The sequence below is a fragment of the Neodiprion fabricii genome, chromosome 1 (assembly GCF_021155785.1).
Source record: "Neodiprion fabricii isolate iyNeoFabr1 chromosome 1, iyNeoFabr1.1, whole genome shotgun sequence".
Taxonomy (NCBI): domain Eukaryota; kingdom Metazoa; phylum Arthropoda; class Insecta; order Hymenoptera; family Diprionidae; genus Neodiprion; species Neodiprion fabricii.
The window spans coordinates 2,113,059-2,131,343 of record NC_060239.1 but is presented as its reverse complement, the minus strand read 5'-3'; the positions used below and the strand labels follow the sequence as shown (position 1 = coordinate 2,131,343).

Sequence of the window (18,285 nt, the reverse complement as noted above, 5' to 3'; positions counted from 1 at the left end):
TTATTCGGTGTTGGATTATATCAACGAAGAGGAACGAAACAACTACGTGCGTGTGTGTGTGTGTGTGTGTAATGTGGCGTTTTGCGCACTTTTGTGATACCGAGTCGTCCCTCGTAGTCTTCTTTGTTCTTATTCTTTAACTCTTGCGTCATTTTTTTTTATTTTTAATTTTTTTTCTGCTCCTCGCTCCTCGGCACCGGTTCCAACAACTCACGCGAGGCTGTTCTGTCGTTTCTACCGTGCGAAAAAGTTATTACCGATCAATTTTTGTGCGCGGTGATTTCTCGATCGGAAGTTCGGCGTACCCGTTACGATACTTCGACGAAAGTTTTATTATCCCACTCGTCATTCCGCAACAAGCAAACTTTACTGCGGTGAATTTTTCGAAGGAACGAAAAGAAAAGAAGAAGAAAATATAACGAGAGAATTTGAAAAATTCATCCCACCCTCTTCCTATCTCTATTCGGGTTAGCTGTACCGATATGCTTTGCTGCTGTGTCCTTGACGCGAAGTTTAAACTCGTGTGTATAACTGCTGCTGCTGCACTCGGCCCAGTTTGAGAGCCGTCGCAAGTTTTACGTAACGCGGCTTTGATCGGTCCGATTTCTTTTACGACTTGACTGTACGTCTCTCTCTCCCTTTCTCTCTCTATCTCTCTCTCTCTCTCTCTCTATATCTGGATATCTACCTCCTACAATCTGGTTTTCATCCGCGTACCCGTGTATCGAAAGTGTCGACGTATAACAATAATACCGGAGTTAATCGGCGTTAAAAGTGAAATCGATTCAGTGATTGCGATTGCGACGATGATGATGGAAGAGTAGATGTTTAAAAAGTTTCAGAAGCAAAGATAGGCGAAGAGGAGGATAGAAAGAAATTATGTGAATCCAAAACGTGATGTGGTGGTTGGTTGGTCAATAATAGTAACAACGATAACAACAACTATATCACGTGATAAACGCGATACGTCTGCCAAGTGAATTGTTTTGACGAAATCCTTTCCGATCTCGTTGTGCTCAAGAAGAATAAGAATGAAATGAAATGGCGGAATAATAAAGTGAACTTGTGTTATTCGTTGTTGAGATAATATTTATTATTGTAACAAAATCGCTGTGGCCAAGTCGTCGGGCAGTAATCATTGCTTAAATAATGCCTGTAACGTGTAATTATGAATGAAAACAACGCCCTTGTGAATAGTATACGTAATTAGGAGAACGTATACGTGTGTGTAAATATATAAATACGCATACGCGTATATCGTTTGATATACCAAACAATTAATCCGTTGAATTCGAAAGTGAAAATTAAAAACATCAGCCGCGTTCCGAACAACGCCAACCGTGTTTAATAAATCAGCTTGTGATAATCGCTGATAGTTGTTTGTTCGTCTTCTCTGTATTTCGTTTTTATTTTATCGGTATCGCCTCTTTTAAATTCGCAATCAGCGGGGTTTTTCTCTTCTTCCTCCTCCTGCTGATGACGATGATGATGATGAGATGATGCTTGTGTGCTACGGCTGTGCGAAATACGACTACCTAAAGAATATATGATAATAATAATAGTAATAAATCTGGTTAATTTGCTGAAAAGTGTTGTCGTGTATTGTTTTTTTTTATTTTGCTGTTCTCACCGTCGTTAAATCCAGGAAATTATCGTCGTTGCTGTTGTTGGATCGTTTAATTAGTGGTTTACTCATGTGTGATAAATATATAAGTAATTAAATAAATATTACACTTAAATTAATTGAAGGAAAATATTGTATTCAGTGTTGTGTGAGATAAGTGACGAGAAAAAGTTTACTGCTTTGGATTATATTGGATATATTACCCCCGTTACACACGCATCGTCGATTGCTAACACTGGATGTTTTTTATGTAAGTACACACACGCGCACATATATATGTATATAAATTCAACTTTGCGCTCATTTTATCTTCATACATATTTCTTCTCCTTCGTCTTCCTCTGATTCTGATTCTTTGGTATTTTTTTGAAGCTGTCGTCGTCGTCGTATACATACTACATCATTCTCTCTCTCTCTCTCCTTCTCTTTTGTATGTTTCACGTACTCTTTCCTCCTCCTCCTTCACATCATTCACCACACACCCATTTCGCACTAGCCAGCTCTCTGATAAATCCAATCTAACCTAATCTAACTCAACCAACCAACCAACTTCCGCAACCATTGAATGACTTACTTACTCACTTATTCCGCGTTCGTATTCCACGTGCAGCTTTCAATAAAATCCCCCGAAATTTATCATACCATTTTTTCATTTACCCAACGTACAATTTTTACTGTTGTCGAGAACGGTCGCGAATATTACGCGGTTTTTTTAAAATTCGTTCTGTTTTTTTTTTTTTTTTTCTTTCCAACAAAACGTACAGTTTCGAAGAGTGAGCCAACGTTTTTATTTTTCTCATTCATTAGTCGTTCAATTTTTTATTCATCGTGCAGTACCGCCAAAGATGCGCTACTCGTGAATTTCCCCTCTTGATCGTTCATTCTTGATGCACGCGAGCTGTAATAATTTTGGTCGCATTTTTTACACTTGCTCCTCAAATATATACACATGCCTTTTCTCCTCTGACCGTTTTTATCCTGGTTTATTACACACTTCCGTTTTCCGCGTGTACCTCCCATTATCGTCTGTAACGTAACGATTGTATAATCATACATATATAATTGCTGTTTAAATTAGAGATCGTTATTATATTATATGTACATATATGTCTGCGGTGAAATTGACGAGACGATGATTTTCTCTCTCTTTCACTCCCGCGATCGTTTTTCCTTCCTTCGTCAACGTTACTTGCTCTGATAAAAAACGATAACAGTAACGGCAATAGTAATTTATGCCACCGTATATTACATGTATTACACCTATCTTTACGGTAATTAATCTCCGGCTGTTCCAGTAACCCAGTTTACTTTACTTCACTACTTGTATCCTCGTTCGTGTTACACTTGTGCTTCTTCTTCTTCTTCTTCTTCTTCTTCCTCTTCTTCTTCTTCCCCGTGTCGCCGTTTTGCCGAAGCACTTGAATCCGTTGTCGATGAGCGACTTGCTTGTCATCGTTTCAACTTATCGTGAATGTATTCGCCGAATGAACAGCAGACTGTCTTAATTAACGAGCACCTGTACGCATCCGTTTCATTTCCTGTCGCGTTCCCGTAATACATATAATCGGTTACGACGTTTCTTGACTCGACTTTTTGGCATCATCCTCGTCTCCACTTTTTATCTTTTTGTCTTTCATTTTACGCGAAAATGACAAAACAAAGCTTTGCTGCCACTGTGCAGCACATTTTTAAAAGCAACGAGCAGCGCGTACGGGACGTCTTAGAATTTTGCGTGACTCATCGGTGTGAAGTACGGTTGATAAATTTTGCCAAACCCGTCTCGTTTCTTTTAGGACGACAACACAGCAATTTATACTTTCGAAACATTTTTCTTTTTTTCTCTTGTTTGTGTTTACGTTTTATTATGACTCGTAGGTTTTAACGCTCCTCGAATAATTTCGTTATTCATTTGGTCGTAATGTAGGTTATTACATTACCTAGCAGTTTTGTTCTCCAATTTTTTTTTTTTATTTTTCTTTTTCTACCACGGAATTTTTACGCACGCATGATTCAACACCCGTTGTTTAAAAATAAATCTATGATTAATTTCAATGTCTTTCGATTACCAGAATGCGTTTGAATGCTCATCATCGTATTAATTCTCTTTCACACTCCTGGAACTGTTGCCTATAGTTATATTTAATTGCATTTTCACGCCCTCTCCTCCCTTACTGCGTCTCGACGTTTTACATTAACAACGGACCGTTGTAACATCGTCAAGTTAAATAATTAATTAACGCTTGAGACGTTACACACGAAAGATCGTTTTCAATAATTATTGATAATATCGTCAACCCGATTATATTAAAAAACCAAATATCTTTATCTTCAATATTGCGGTAGAAGGATCGCTGCTGTTTAAGTAGGTGGTTTGCGGATTCCGAGAGTCACAAACATGACAGTTTAAAGTCTGGCACGCCGAACGAACGAACGACTTTCAGAGCTTCTTCTTGCCGTTGTTGCCGCTTCTCCTGCTTCTGCTTGCTGCAGGGTCAGTAATTCACGCGCTCCGGTTATTTTTATGACAGCTTTTATACACGTGGGGCTTATAGCGGCGGCTAGCTTTTGCCTTGCCAATGTTGCGAAATAAAATACCGTTTATTATATGTATGTATATGTATATATATAATATGTCGTACAAATAACAACTGCTGCAAGCGCAGCAGTGCAGCACTCACGAGAGTTGTTTTTCTTTTTTCTTTCTTTTTTGCAATGTATCGCAACGCAAGCTTTTTGTCAGCACGCAGTGTACGTATGGTTTAAAAAATACCGACGGCCGCAACCTCTTCGCTTCGATCTTACGAAACGGTTAATTATTTTGATAATAGGTACTTGATGATTATAAACTCGACGAAGCGTAGCTATTAACCCTTTCATTCGTCCGATCGTACTTTCTCTGAAATGGTCGCCTCGACTCGATTTCTCAAAGCTTATTAATTTTTATTTACCGCATGCACAAGTGTTTTATCTATGAAATACTTTATTCGTATTCAATTAATTATTCGTTGGCGTTATCGGAATTAGCGTATCTTGTTTGCGAATAGCTGCGGTGGTGGATGATGAAAGATATTATTATTTTATTGCAACGAATGTGAAACATCGTTCATTCGTCAATACTGCTTTTACCTTGCCGAACGAGTCTCGAGTCTGTACGCCTCTTTTTTCATCTTCTCTCTCTCTCCCTCTTTTTTATTTTTTGTTTTTTAATTTCGTTTACTTTTTATTACCCGTCTGGACGGACGAGAACAATGCCGTGATAAATTTACTTTCACGTTAATGCACGTATATATAGATAAGAGAGAGAGAGAGAGAGAGAGAGAAAGGAGGCGAGCCTGGTGAAAATCGATTCGTGTATAAAATACCCTGAAAATTGTCTACCGCACGAGTGCTGCGCAGCAGCAGCAGCAGCTGTATGTACGTGTAATACATACTGTAATACGAAGCTTAAACAAATGTTATTCATAGGCTATTATTTTCAAACGATTTGACGATGGTTTTCAAAACGAACGGGATTCCCAGAGGCAAATCAATTTCGGGCTGGGCGATTTAATGAAAAGAAAGAAATCAGAAAAAAGTGTACGACAATGCAAACAAGTTGTACGCGTACCCGATCAGTTAATTATTGTTTTTTACACGCGATGAGAGAACGAATAAAAATTGGAATGAAGTTGGCAACGTTGTTATAACGGTATCTGTTTAGGAAGAATCGTTGCTTCCAACCTTTAGGAATTTCTGAAATTTAGTATATCGTGACAAACAAAAGACGCTCTTATTTCGAAGAAACGATTTGTCCTTCTTCAAAGTCATTGTAAAATTGCCAAGTTACGATTTTTTCCCTGACATTTTATTTGGATGTAAACGTTACTGACTTCAGCCTCGCGAATAAAACAGCTTTTCCAAAAATCGTAAAATTGTACGCAGGAAAGTGAATATTTTGCGAAATTATTCGCCGTTATTGCGACTTCTGTCCGTTTGAACATTCAATCGATGTTCGAACGAGTCAATTGCGATCAAGAACAACCGACCGTGTGAGAAAGTCCGGAACGATTGGCATTTTATAAAATTCGTGCACATCGCACGCGATTATCAAGACTCGTTAATGAACGACGAGTACCAATTACCATATCCGGTTTAGCTTGTAACGCCAATGAGGACAAAACTGGGTCACCCGATTCGTTCCTTTTTTCACGTTAAAGTCGACTAGGTATATTCTATCCACTTGAACGACGAACTTGAACGACAGACGATACAAAAGTTTCAAACGCGTGCATCGTATCCGTATTATACGCATACGCAGCAAACACCAGTCGTACACATTTTGTTGTGTAGTAACGTTTTATCCCGTTCGTCTGTCTCTCCTCGTATAATGTTTGAACAATTTTTAGAGATAAATTTTACCGCGTAACGTTGGACCGATGGAAATATATTTCGCATCATATTTGAATAAATTTACCATGATATATACGATTTCCTATTATCATATTATACCTGCATTACGAATATACGTTTACAACTATAATCATTTATTGATATTATCGAATTATCGTTTGATACTAGCAATAAAAATTGTACGACGAATTATTGTCTATGAAATTTCGTGATAGATTCACTTTGCTTTACTACCATACGTACATATACATGCGTATGGATGTAGTTGGTGGATACTTTGCTCCGAGATTTTGCTTTCCCGAGTTGAGAAAGTGTGCAGGAGGGGGGGTACACAATGTGTGTGTGTGTATATATATATATATATACACATATGCAGAGGTAAGGGCATTGTAGAGTTAGTTTCTCTCTCTTTCCCTCTTTAGTCTTTGCGGTGGAATTTCTCTGCAACAGCCACTTTTCAATTTGAAATTGTAAGCTAGTTTTTCTTCCTAAAAAAATCGGTGCACTTCACTCTTCGATTCTCTTTAGAGCTCTGCAACAGACAAACCCTCACCCCCCGGGGGGGGTAGAATTTATATCGATACTGTTTATTATTACTATACAGATTATAGATTGAAGTTGAAATTCATACCACGTTAAATCTCATCAGCAAGTACATCAGTAGCGAGATCCCAGCATGCAAACAGGTTTTTCATATAGTAGAAAAAAATGTGGATATTTATATCGAACGAAATATAATTGAGTCGGTGTTTTTCAAACGTTGAAGAAATCAATCGTTATTATAAATACATTGCTTACGTTAATCCAACAACGGTAATGCTTTTTTTTTTTTCATCTAATCTCATTTTCTTGGTTTTTTAATAAAGAATCGCGTGGGTCAATAATCTTTTTTTACTCTCGGATAATGAAAATGAATCGAAAACATAAGCTGTTCCCTTGCGGTGAGAAATTTTAATTCGTTGTAGGGTTAACTTTTGATAACAAGTTATAAGAAATTACAACGTACTCGGAACAATTGAGAGTCGAGAAGTGCAGCCGGAGTAGATGGACGAATGCTGGCGGCACGTGGTGTACAAACATCGTCCTCGTCTCTCTTTCTTCTTTTCCTTTCTTTTTCTTCTCTTCTCTTCTCTTCTCTGTGGCGTAACAAAGAACGTTGACGACCCTCGAAATCCTCGCTGCGACGACCCAAGATGACCCGAGAGGCGACCCAACCGAGTCAAACTCTCCCTCCCTTTCTCCCTTTCTCCCTTTCTCGCTTCCACCCTTTTGCCCCCGTTACTGTGCTACTAACCTTAAAACTAACTCTGAGTTATTCTCGACGGTGGCAGGCGAAGGGACGTATTCCGGGTCGTATTACTCGTGTAAGGCCGACGTGATGTACTTCCGAATCTTTATCTTGTACCTATCTCGTATTTTTACTTTTTTTTTTCTTCCTTTCTCTTTCTCTTTCTATTCTCTTCGCCCAACGCAGGCTTGCCTTCGATTGATCGGTCAGATTTCTTAGAAATATATAGTTTTTTGCGAGAATGCGGGGAAAGAACCGAACATACTTAACCGTTTGAAAGAGAGCGGATTTTATTGTACATGTTTGTTTTTTCGTTTTTGTATTTTCCTCTCGTTTATCTATCAAAATGCTTGATCTACGATCTTTTGCTCAGGCTTATGCTATACGCGTATGTATATATATATATATCTGTGTATGACATGTCGTTATAGAAGATTATCTCTCGGTGTGACCCAAATCAATTGTTGGTCGCGATGTATTGTTGCTATCGATATTTATTTCTTTTTGTTTTTTACTCCCATCTTTTTATTATCTTCAAAATTTAGATAGTAAAGGTGAGAACATATACGATACTATATATACGTACATACATACATACATACATGTATTATTATCAGAAATTTATCTCATATAATATACTATAGATTATACACTTCAGCCTTTGATTCCAGTCATGTGTATAGTTGTCATTATGAGTGTAAATTATCAAGTCAGCGGAAGAAGAATGAGGAAAATCAAATTTTTGTTAAAAAAAAAAAAAAAAAAAAAGAGGTAGACATATTCTGTACTCATAGGTACATACCTACGCGATATAGTTGGATGATATGTAACACGTACGTAGGCGGTGTCGATTCGACTCGACTCAGCGCGCGTCTCGTATACAATATAATTGATGACCGACGAGATTCGCGGCGAGGGCAAACAAATTTTTCACATGCGGCGCAAAAAAAAAAAAACCGTATCGAAGAGAAAAGAAAAGGAAAAAGTGACTAAATGGCGACAACGATAACAACAACAACAACAATAATAATCATAAGAATAATAACAACAACAACAACAACAACAAGATGGCAGAGCTTGGTCCGTACAACACATGTATATACACCATTCATGTACACCGTGTACGTATACCTTACCTGCAAAGGTAAGTACGAGGAAGTTGAGGAAGCCGCGTCGAGGTCGGGGAGTCGATACTCGGAGCCTTCGACCGGCGCATTACCGATGACAGACCGGACGTAAAGACAAGATGGATGGGCTGCGCCTCTGTAATAATTATTTTTATTTTTATTTTTCACTCAAATCTTGGCCGAGCATTTGTATTTATAGACGTACGTAATACGTCGACACAACGCGTGTAGGGAATGAATACGATCGCGGGAGATGATTTTGAAATTTCGATAAAAAACAAAAGATAGATTTTTTTTGCAGCGTGTTGCGTGTGGTAAAAGAAAAAGATTTATTATCGTTCGATGCAAACAAATGGATGAAATCTGTTCAGAGTTGGGTGTATTAATTATTTGTGTACCGAGGAAGTTGATTCGATTGCAGTTTTTGTATCGTTCGTACGAAATTTGAATGCGAATTCGAGATATAAAGTCAGGTCGGATCAAAGAGATGCGGTGGTTAATGACGAATGGATTCGCGTATGTGTTACACGTACGGCATCGTCGTGATAGATTTTTTAAAACGGTGAATCTCAATCATTTCGTAACGGAGATGAAGAAGAATCGAAAGAGAGGCGAGTAGCGATGACGCGATTAAATTATTGATCTACAAACAAACTACAGCGGGGATTATCGTCGATCGATCATCGATCAATTGTACAAGATTGATGATCGGACGAAGCAAATCTCGTTCCAGGTAGTAAATTTATCATCGTATACGGTGTCTCGCGATAATTTGGGAGAAGAGAATCAGGCAATGGTGCATGTTTGGAACAAATAGTGTTGTATCGCAACTTTAGGATTATCTCATATATTTAGCAAACTGTCAGTACAGCGTACGAACAAGAACAGATTTTGTTGATCCAACTTTTTCAGGTATTCTCCGAAGGTGCGAAATAGTAATTTTTGTTTCAACGTTTCAATGCGTTAACGTTACTAGCTAACTTCAGTCTCGTAGATGAGGTGGTTGGTTGGTTGGCGATGAGAATTTGCGTGATTCAACGAAGGCGAAGTTAGTAACGTCGGCATAACGAAACATTAGGCATAAAATCATTACAGCGCAATTTTCGAATGACTTCCAAGGAGTCATCGTTGCAAAATATGAGCGTATTTTACCTGTAACGGTTTACCGAATTCCCGACATTCACCAAAGGTGCGAATTAACGATTTTTCCTGTAAACATGCATCGCTACCGTAACGTTGCTTAACCCCATCCTCGTGTAATTCGTCACGGTCATCGTTGCGGTTGGTTTACGGCTTTGCGATGCAACAGTACGGGGTATTTTAAGTAGGGTAAGAAACTCTCGGGCATTACGGGGATTTGCGACGAGGCTCTGCTCCTTTTTCTCCTTGTTCTTCTTCTCGCTCCTCCTTGGCGGTGGTTCTCCTCGAAGCGTTTGGCGTCGGTATTGCCTGGTCCATCGCCGACAAACTCGCTACCGGTGGTTGCCCTGGCGACCCCATACCACCCGCCATCATGCCACACTCTCTGCCTCACTTAAACTCCCGCTCCGTGCTGCTGGATGGACGGATGGACCAACCGAGCGGCGTCCTTATTCTTCTCTCTGTGTCTTTCTTCTATCCGTCGTCGGTTCTTAACGATCCCATTTCTCGAGTGTTGGAGGAACGAGTGCAAGCCGTGCAGTCACTCTGCGTCTGCGGTAGAACGACGCGATGTGCAGGTCAGGGTGACGACGCACCGGGACTGGCTTGAGTACCTACCATATACATGTATACCTATATGTACATACATACATACACACATACATGCTCTTGACACTTTCCGGTCGGTCGTCTATCGATGTACAAGCCGCTCTAAAAACCATACGATCTCTGTGACGCATTCTGTTTATTTACTCTCTTGTTATTGATATTATTATTATTATTGTTGTTGTTGTTGTGTTGGACGAAGAAGAAGAAATTCACTCGCGTCTTCTTTATTTTTCGACTTAAAAACGACGATCGCGTTACTCCGGACAGTATTTGAGTCTGGAAAAAATTTTTATTTGATTGAGAAAGACGATTTACGCGGAATTAGCCAGTTTTTGAATTATTTTTAGAATTTTTCCGATCCAAGAACGACGATTACGCTGTACCGAATAGATTTTCAGTCTTGAAACTATTTCAACTCGATCAGTGATATAAATCGATCAATTTCTCGTTTCTGGTGTACGATTCTATGGATTTCAGGCTTTCAAGCTTGCCGCCTTTGGCGATTCCGCTCCTTGTGTAATTTATCCGTCATACTTGATTGTCAGTTTAATTGCCGAGTCGTAATACCTGCACTACGCGTATGTCACAAGTTACCGTACTCCTAGTTGTCCCGTGTACAATATTGTTGTTGTTATTGTTGTTATAGTTACCGGAGAGGTCAAATTTGCCTCGAGAGTGCATCGTTGCGTTGATATTGGGTATCTGCAGTTTGAAAGTTTCGAGTATAAACTGCTTACGCGTATTCTAGCTCGCAAGTAAACAGAATTTGAATATGCACGTACCGTCGAGTCGTTTTATTTATTCTTTCTAGAGAGAAACTTAATACGGTTGTGTTGCGAATCGATGACCTCTGTCTATCCTTTCGTCGTAAATAATATGGTCTCTTCTTTATGCAAATTGCTTTATTTTTGTTGAAAAATTGTTTTTGCACGACTGGACGTCCTACGCAAATCTTTTTTCTCATCGTGTGTTTTTCAGCATCGATATTTCGTTCTCAGGGTTTCGTACTTGAAAACGAAAAAAATGTAACCCTTGTAGAATCGCTTCGTTGTCCGTCTGCTAAGACCCTTTTTTTCTCGGGAACGGGTGGAGGCATCGAGTTGATATTGATGGGAAATAGTAAGGTCCACGGTACCTTGAAGGTATGAGAAATTCGAGCTTCCAAGTCAACGCAATCAAAATATACGGCACATATTTTGATACTAGGAAACTTGCTCGTGAAAATCTGTAGGGTACTTTTCGTTGACCTAGAATCGTAAAATTTGGAGAGAAGCAAAGAAAAAGTCCGTAAACAGTTAATTTGTAGTTATAACGCATAGAAGAAAAGTTCTACTCGCACTTGTACGATCTTTTTTTCTCGTTCATTGTTGGTCAAATAATAAGCAGCATTTTTATAGTCAAATCGATCGGTTTAAGGGGTAGTTTTCGGTTTATAATATTACATAGATTGTGCACGTTGTAGTTTTACTGCCGCTATTTTTGGCTGAAATATGTTGCAACACGCAAGTTGAACGAGATTGTTGAACAGAGCTATCAATCGTATTTATGTACGTACGTATGTGTAATAAAACGTACTCGCGATCGAATAGGAATCGACTCGTATGCATAATCTAGACGGTGGCGCGTCTCGAGATCGTCGTCGTCGTGTGTAGTATAAGGTCGAGGATCGAAAGAGGAGGCGGACAAAAATAAGAGAGAATAAAAGAAAGAGAGAAAGAGAGAGAGAGTTACAAAATTTCATAATTATCGTTTCCTTATAAGAAATTATGTTTCACAAAATTGTGATGAAATTTTGAAATTTTCAGACTGTGTTCCGTTCGTTATAAGCCACAACTCTGCCAAATTTCAAATCGGTTCCTCAACTTATACCAAAGTCATACGAAACGGAATAACTGGCTATAAAAACTAAATGTATTTTACATTTAAAAGTTTCGCAGCTCAGAGGCACGTGCTGCACCTGACGCAGAGGCTTGAAACTTTACACAGATCTTTTTCCAATGATTTAGAACAGAACTAAAGGGCGTCTCAATGAAAACTTTTCCGATCCCCAAATAAGGACCACCGTAGTATATATATATATATATATACATACATGGAACGCCTATCAAGAGTCACGTGCACGCATGTTGATCTTTCGGAAACTGCAACGTGGCGACGCGTCTGGTGAAATTCTTACACCCATCAGTGCGTGTCGTATTATATGCTATGCATACGAAACTGCAATTATACAATGCGGTGAGATAAAGCGGAACGTGTTAAGCATTTGAAAGACACAAGTAGCTGCCGCGTGATTCGCTTTCCGACGTTTAATCGCAAATTTAATTAATTGAAATCATTGGTTTTAAACGATTTTCGATCACACACGTTTGGATATATATGTATATATATATATATATATATACTTGGACCACACATATGTATACATATATGCGCAATACGACGCGATGTTGGTTTATCTTCACATCTATTCAATATACCTACGTATAGCTTGAAACTATGCGGATGGCGAAATATTATCTTATCGCGAATTGTTGTTTTCTCCCCTCGTTGTATACATTCGCATAATAAACATGCAAGTTTAGTGTAACACGAGTAAAGGTTCGTTTGGTGAACTTTCTTGCTATATTATATCTATAAGTAAACACTACACACGTTATACGTTATACCGTGAACGATATTACTATGTTTTTATAAATGGATCAGAGGAGATGTATACGTGTGCGCGCGTGTGTGTAATATTACAGATGATTACGACGATTATTTTTTCTCCCCCATCTTCCATTGGGCAATATAGTTTTTATCGAGCAATCGCCGTTACACTGACCCACATCGGGAATGCGTGTCGTGGACGGTTTGCGTTTGCTTGAAATACTCTTCGGTCAAATCGTGATTTCGATACTGATTCCGAATTGCCGTTGAAGTTGCGTTGAATTTTTACGACATCGTAACGAAATATTGGGAGGGAAAAAATCACTATTTTCTCATTTTTACAATGATTTCGAAATATGATTGCGTTTTGTTTTGTTACGGTTTAACTGAATTTTGGCGGACCTTACGGCGGTGCAAAGTTCGTTGTCTCGAAGGATTTTTCCGTGGGGATTCTAAATTTTGTTTTGACATCTCGCCAACTAAACAGCTGTAAAGGTCGCAACTCCACGGCGTTCCGAAAATGTATGCGTAAACATTGTGTATGTATATATATATATAAATAAATATATACATAACATACAGAATTGGTTTATTTATCCTTCATTGTTTAACCGTCATTTACTTTCGATTCGATGAATTGTCGGAGAACGCTATACCCGTATGTAATATCTGTGAGAAAACTCTGCCGAGGCGTAATATTTTAATTCACCGTATTCAGAGCCATTTCAAACCGGTTATATAATTATACTTTCAACTTGACACACCAGTTGTTGCTAACATGCATCCCGAAGACGTGTCGTATTATACCACACATACATATGTATTATAGTACAATACACGTGTCACTGCAGCGTCGTCTCGTCTCAATTATCGTCGAGGAAACTCTGCGAGTCACCGCGTCGTGCCTGCGGGGAAAATATCGCGACCATTCGTTGGCAGTGATGCTTCGCTTGCAAGTTAGGAAAATACGAATCTTGAAATTATGGTCTCTTATTCGTCCATCTTGATGCGACTATTTTTTACTATTATTCTCGCATGTAGAGCGGTGTACAGACACGGTGAATGTAAACGGGGAGGGGCTGAAATTCCGAATTTCTTGATGCCGGAACTTGAAACAAACGAGTCAAGCTTGACGGAACAGCAAAGCTTGGATGGTCCGAAACTCGAGGCTCAAAGTTACGAAAGTGCAAAGTTCCGAAAGGGCGTAACTTCGACAAGTCAAAGTTCCGAAAGTGCTGAAATGAGAAAATTTAAAAATCTGAATCACCGAATTTTACCGCTTCGATCTTTCTTTCTTTTGGATTTTCGATATTTTTACGTTCGGAGTCTTGATTATTCTGATTTTTTACAACCGCTCGTCGAGTGAGCCACGCTGTGTGAGTATATTTTAATTTTCGAAATTTTCCTCTATCTAAACTATATTTTTCGGAATTGTGCTCTGTCGGAACTTTAGTTTCCGGAACTTAAATTTTCGGGATCTTGCATTTCGGAACTTTGAGCCGTCGGTATTCCGACCACTCGAAACTTTGTCGTTTTTTCAAAGTTTGATTTCTTTACTTCAAGTTTCGCCGCCAAAAAATAGGCGCTCTCGGAACTTTCAAAATTCGGAACTTCAAACCTGGCCCATGGAAACGTATGCATGGATATGTGTATACATACTATATATATAGAATTTCCTGTCTTCGTTATTACTCATTACGTTTGTAGTCCTCGTAGATTAGGCGCTTCTCTTTCTTCGATTTTACCCAACCTTGCCTGTGCACCACACCGTGTAACTTACACAATGTGCTTTTGCTTCCTCTCGTGTTTACGGCCTGTGTATCTTTCACGCTACGGCGTACCCTACCACGGGTCAGGTTGTAAAACCACTTTAGACGACGTACCTACCCTATACCTACCTGCCTACCTACCTTCAGACTTTTCCTTTGTCGTATAAATTGGTCACAAAAATCTTATTATTGTGATACTCCTATACGTCTACCACGTGTTTCATGGGCATTCTGAATGTTTGTGCGGAGGTGAGGTTAGGTTATGGCGGATATACCGCCGCGGCACAGCGGCAGCGGTTCCCAGACCGATTGTCAAAAGCAACTTTTAAACTCCGTGCGGTTTTGAAAAACTTTCCGCGGTCATCCGAATTTTATGACAATTAACTTTTATCTCGACGAAGCGTCTTACTCTGTGAGATTTATCGCGTCTTTGCCACCAAGAAAAAATAAATATAAAACGACATGGAACGTTACGTCCTGAACTCTCTTATGCTCGCACAAAATTTTTGACCACTGACGAGTTGAACGTTAAGCCAGACCCGAGACTGAAGTTTCTAAGTCTGTTTTAAAAGTCACTTACAGAATATCTCGATGAAGATAAAGTTAGTAAAGTTAACGTAGCGAAACATTGGGGGGGAAAAATTACTATTTTGCAAGTTTACGGTAACTTTGAAGTAGTCAAGTTTTCAAAATATTAATACGTTTCGCCTTCGTAAGATTTACTGTATTTCAGACATCCCTGTAATTGTAAAATAACTTCAATCTCTTGACTCTCGGTATTTTGTTACGTTACTTTAGGATTGTCTGAAATTCAAAAAACCGTAATACACGGCTAACAACGTTGACTTGCCAACACTTTGCAAAATTAACTCACTGAAAGTTATTTTCTATAGGTACAAAATAATGAACTTAAACCTCCTGCCAAGTCAAACCAACGGATCCAATTTTACGTGCAAGTCGATCTGTTCGGTCGTTTTCCAGTTATTGTCGGTAAAGAAATAAATAAAATGAAACTGAAATAAAAATAAAAGAACTACGTTATTGTAGAAATTGAAAACTCTTCAGTAGATATTGCATCAAACAGAAAACTCAACATCTAAATTATGGGGTGATTGTCGGTAACTTTTGAAATTCAGTAATCCGTAGTTAAAGGAAAATTCACTGATATCGTGCATATTAAACTTTGTCAGAATCGTTCGAAAATAGCAAATTATAAATAAAAACCTATTTTAGTTTCGGTTCTTTACTACCTTAAAGTTACCAACTTCGATACCGTAAAAGCGGAGCTTGAGCTGATCGTCCAATTCAGTTTAGGATCGTTGAGATCGGCTGGATGAGTCTTTTGTAAAATTAAGAAAAGGAGCCATGAAAGCCAGAAAGGTTGTTCTCGGGTCTCATTTCGTCTATTTTATCAAGCGTGAGGGACGATGAGGTGGCGTTTGCCTCTTGTTCGCTAACTTTCTCGTTACCGCTGCCTCGGTCACGCAGATTTCAAAGCTCCGAGACTTGCGGGAGGGATCAGAGACGGCCCAACGCCGCTTGGCCTAGGCTAGTCTAGTCCGGAGTCTGTTGCGTTGTGAAACGACCTGACAAGTCTGGAGGAGGCGGCCTCATCATCGTCGAGGGAATACCCGACACGAGCTGTTCGGGCAAATCGCCCGAAACACACCAACCGTCCTTCTCATTTAATAACGCATCTGTATGCGCCAAAGCTGATTTCTTTGTTCTCGTAATTCGTTCTCTCTTCTCTTCCCACCTCTCCGTCCTCCTTATCGTTTTAGTTCCTTCTTGAAGATTTTTAAATTGGTTCTTCCTCTTTTTTCTCGTTCATTTTTTATCCTCGTTTTATTGAGAAGGAAATTTATGCCCACTTTGCGGTATATACCTTTTTATCATAACGGGCATGCATTACATGCCAGGTATACGAATTGACACGTCGATTATGCTGGATCATGTTCCTCGACCATCTCCAATTTACACCACAACTTTTAATAGTTTTTGCATGACGCACAATCCGACTTATTCAGGTATATTTTATGTCTGTTGGTATTTGATGCGTCATACTGATTATGGTAATCAGGGTAATAAAGTCTCCCGCATTGTTCTTCCGCCGTCGTTATAACCGTTTGCTGACCGAATTGGAATGGTTGTTAAATCTCGTCATCGTCGATTAGAAGATAATGAAAATCGTTTCCAGTCTACATTTATACAACATGTATACATACGTGTAAAATTGCTGTTGAGCCAAACTATACTATTGTTTGTTTATATCATTCACGTACGATAACTCGACGATGATCTTCTTCGTTGCGTAGATCGAATCGATATGCATATAAATGATTTATTCCTGCAACAACGAATGACATACCTCGGTTCTTCGATAAATTCTCCTCCGCTTAATGAATAACAATAACTATAAAATGTGTGCACAAGAAGATTACTTGTAGTAATGTATTACAGACGTACAATTGCTACCGTATACATATTATATATATACACATGTTGAACTTGCAGGTTTAATCGATCGGTGTTTTGTTATCGTATTGGCGCGTTATGGTTTTCTGTTTAAATTGTGTAATTTTTGTCGGAAATAACGACGAATAAATGAACCCGTTGCGCTTAGCTTCTTCGGTGAAGTTGGCGACGTATTTTTTTTTTTTTTATTTTTTATCCCACACGTTTTTGTTCTTGCGTTATTTTGTTGGATGATTTGTCAAATTATATACGGCAACTATAAGCAATTACCTCTTTCTCTGCATTTCTTTTTGTGTAATTTAATCAAGTATAACATGATGAGAAAAAAAAGAAATAAATAAATAAAAAAAAAAACGAACGCCTCGTATTTTTCGCACCTTCTCCATTTTTATAGTTACAGTCTCTTTTTTGATTCTCTATTTTCCATAGATCACGTGTAATTGTTTACAGTAGAACAACGGGGAACGTGTTCTTCGACAATACGTCGTAAAATTTGCATTAAATGCTCGATGACTCGGCATTTCGATCTTTTTACAAGTTTTTAATAAAAGACGTTGTTGAGAGGGTCTTAGGGCGGGCTATAATACCTAGCTAGCCAGCCAACGTCGAAGAAGAATATGAGGCTGTTCGCCTCCCTGCTGCAAGAGTATAAGACGGTCGTAAAGTTTGTTTGAAAGGTCACGAGGGTTGGGAGAGTAGGATCAGGAGGATGAGGAGGATGAGGAGGATGAGGAGAGGAGAAACTCGCCCCTAAACGCAGCAGCGAGAGACATCCAAGGACTGTTGGAGGAAAACCGAAAACAAGGAGTACCGAGAGTCGGGGAAAACTTTTTTTTTCTTCTTTATTGTTTAAACAATTCTTAATCAATCAATGTATCCGCACGGATTGACTCGGTTTTTATTTTACAGTCGAGTGTCCTTTTTTTCCTTTCAAAAATTGTCTGCACGTATAATATAAATATATGTGGATATTTTGCAAGAAGCAAAATTATGTATCGTGTAATTGTAACATAGGATTATTAAATACGTGTGTAAATTTAATATCAATCCTCCTCGCGCTGTTATCGCTTTACGTTGGTGGGTAAATTCACCTACACACTGGACTCCTCGATCGTCAGAGGTTATCGAGACGAGAAATTTTCTCTTACGGATTGCCTGTATTCACGATACGCGTAGTACGTTGTCTACGTACATATACAACGCACACACATTCAC

At 38.9% G+C, this 18,285-nt stretch overlaps 1 protein-coding gene across 5 annotated transcripts in view; it reads left to right on the top strand.

Moving 5' to 3' along the window:
* The window catches only part of LOC124174469, a 147,988-nt gene that overhangs the window by 337 nt on the left and 129,366 nt on the right, over nt 1-18,285 (top strand). For 3 of the 5 annotated variants that reach the window (XM_046553699.1, XM_046553681.1, XM_046553691.1), the window contains exon 1: nt 776-1,874. The gene's annotated coding sequence lies outside the window, so the exon portion shown is untranslated. Of the gene's footprint in view, nt 1-775; nt 1,875-18,285 lie in introns of those variants that run through there. The other 2 variants (XM_046553672.1, XM_046553663.1) reach the window with 2 other exon arrangements.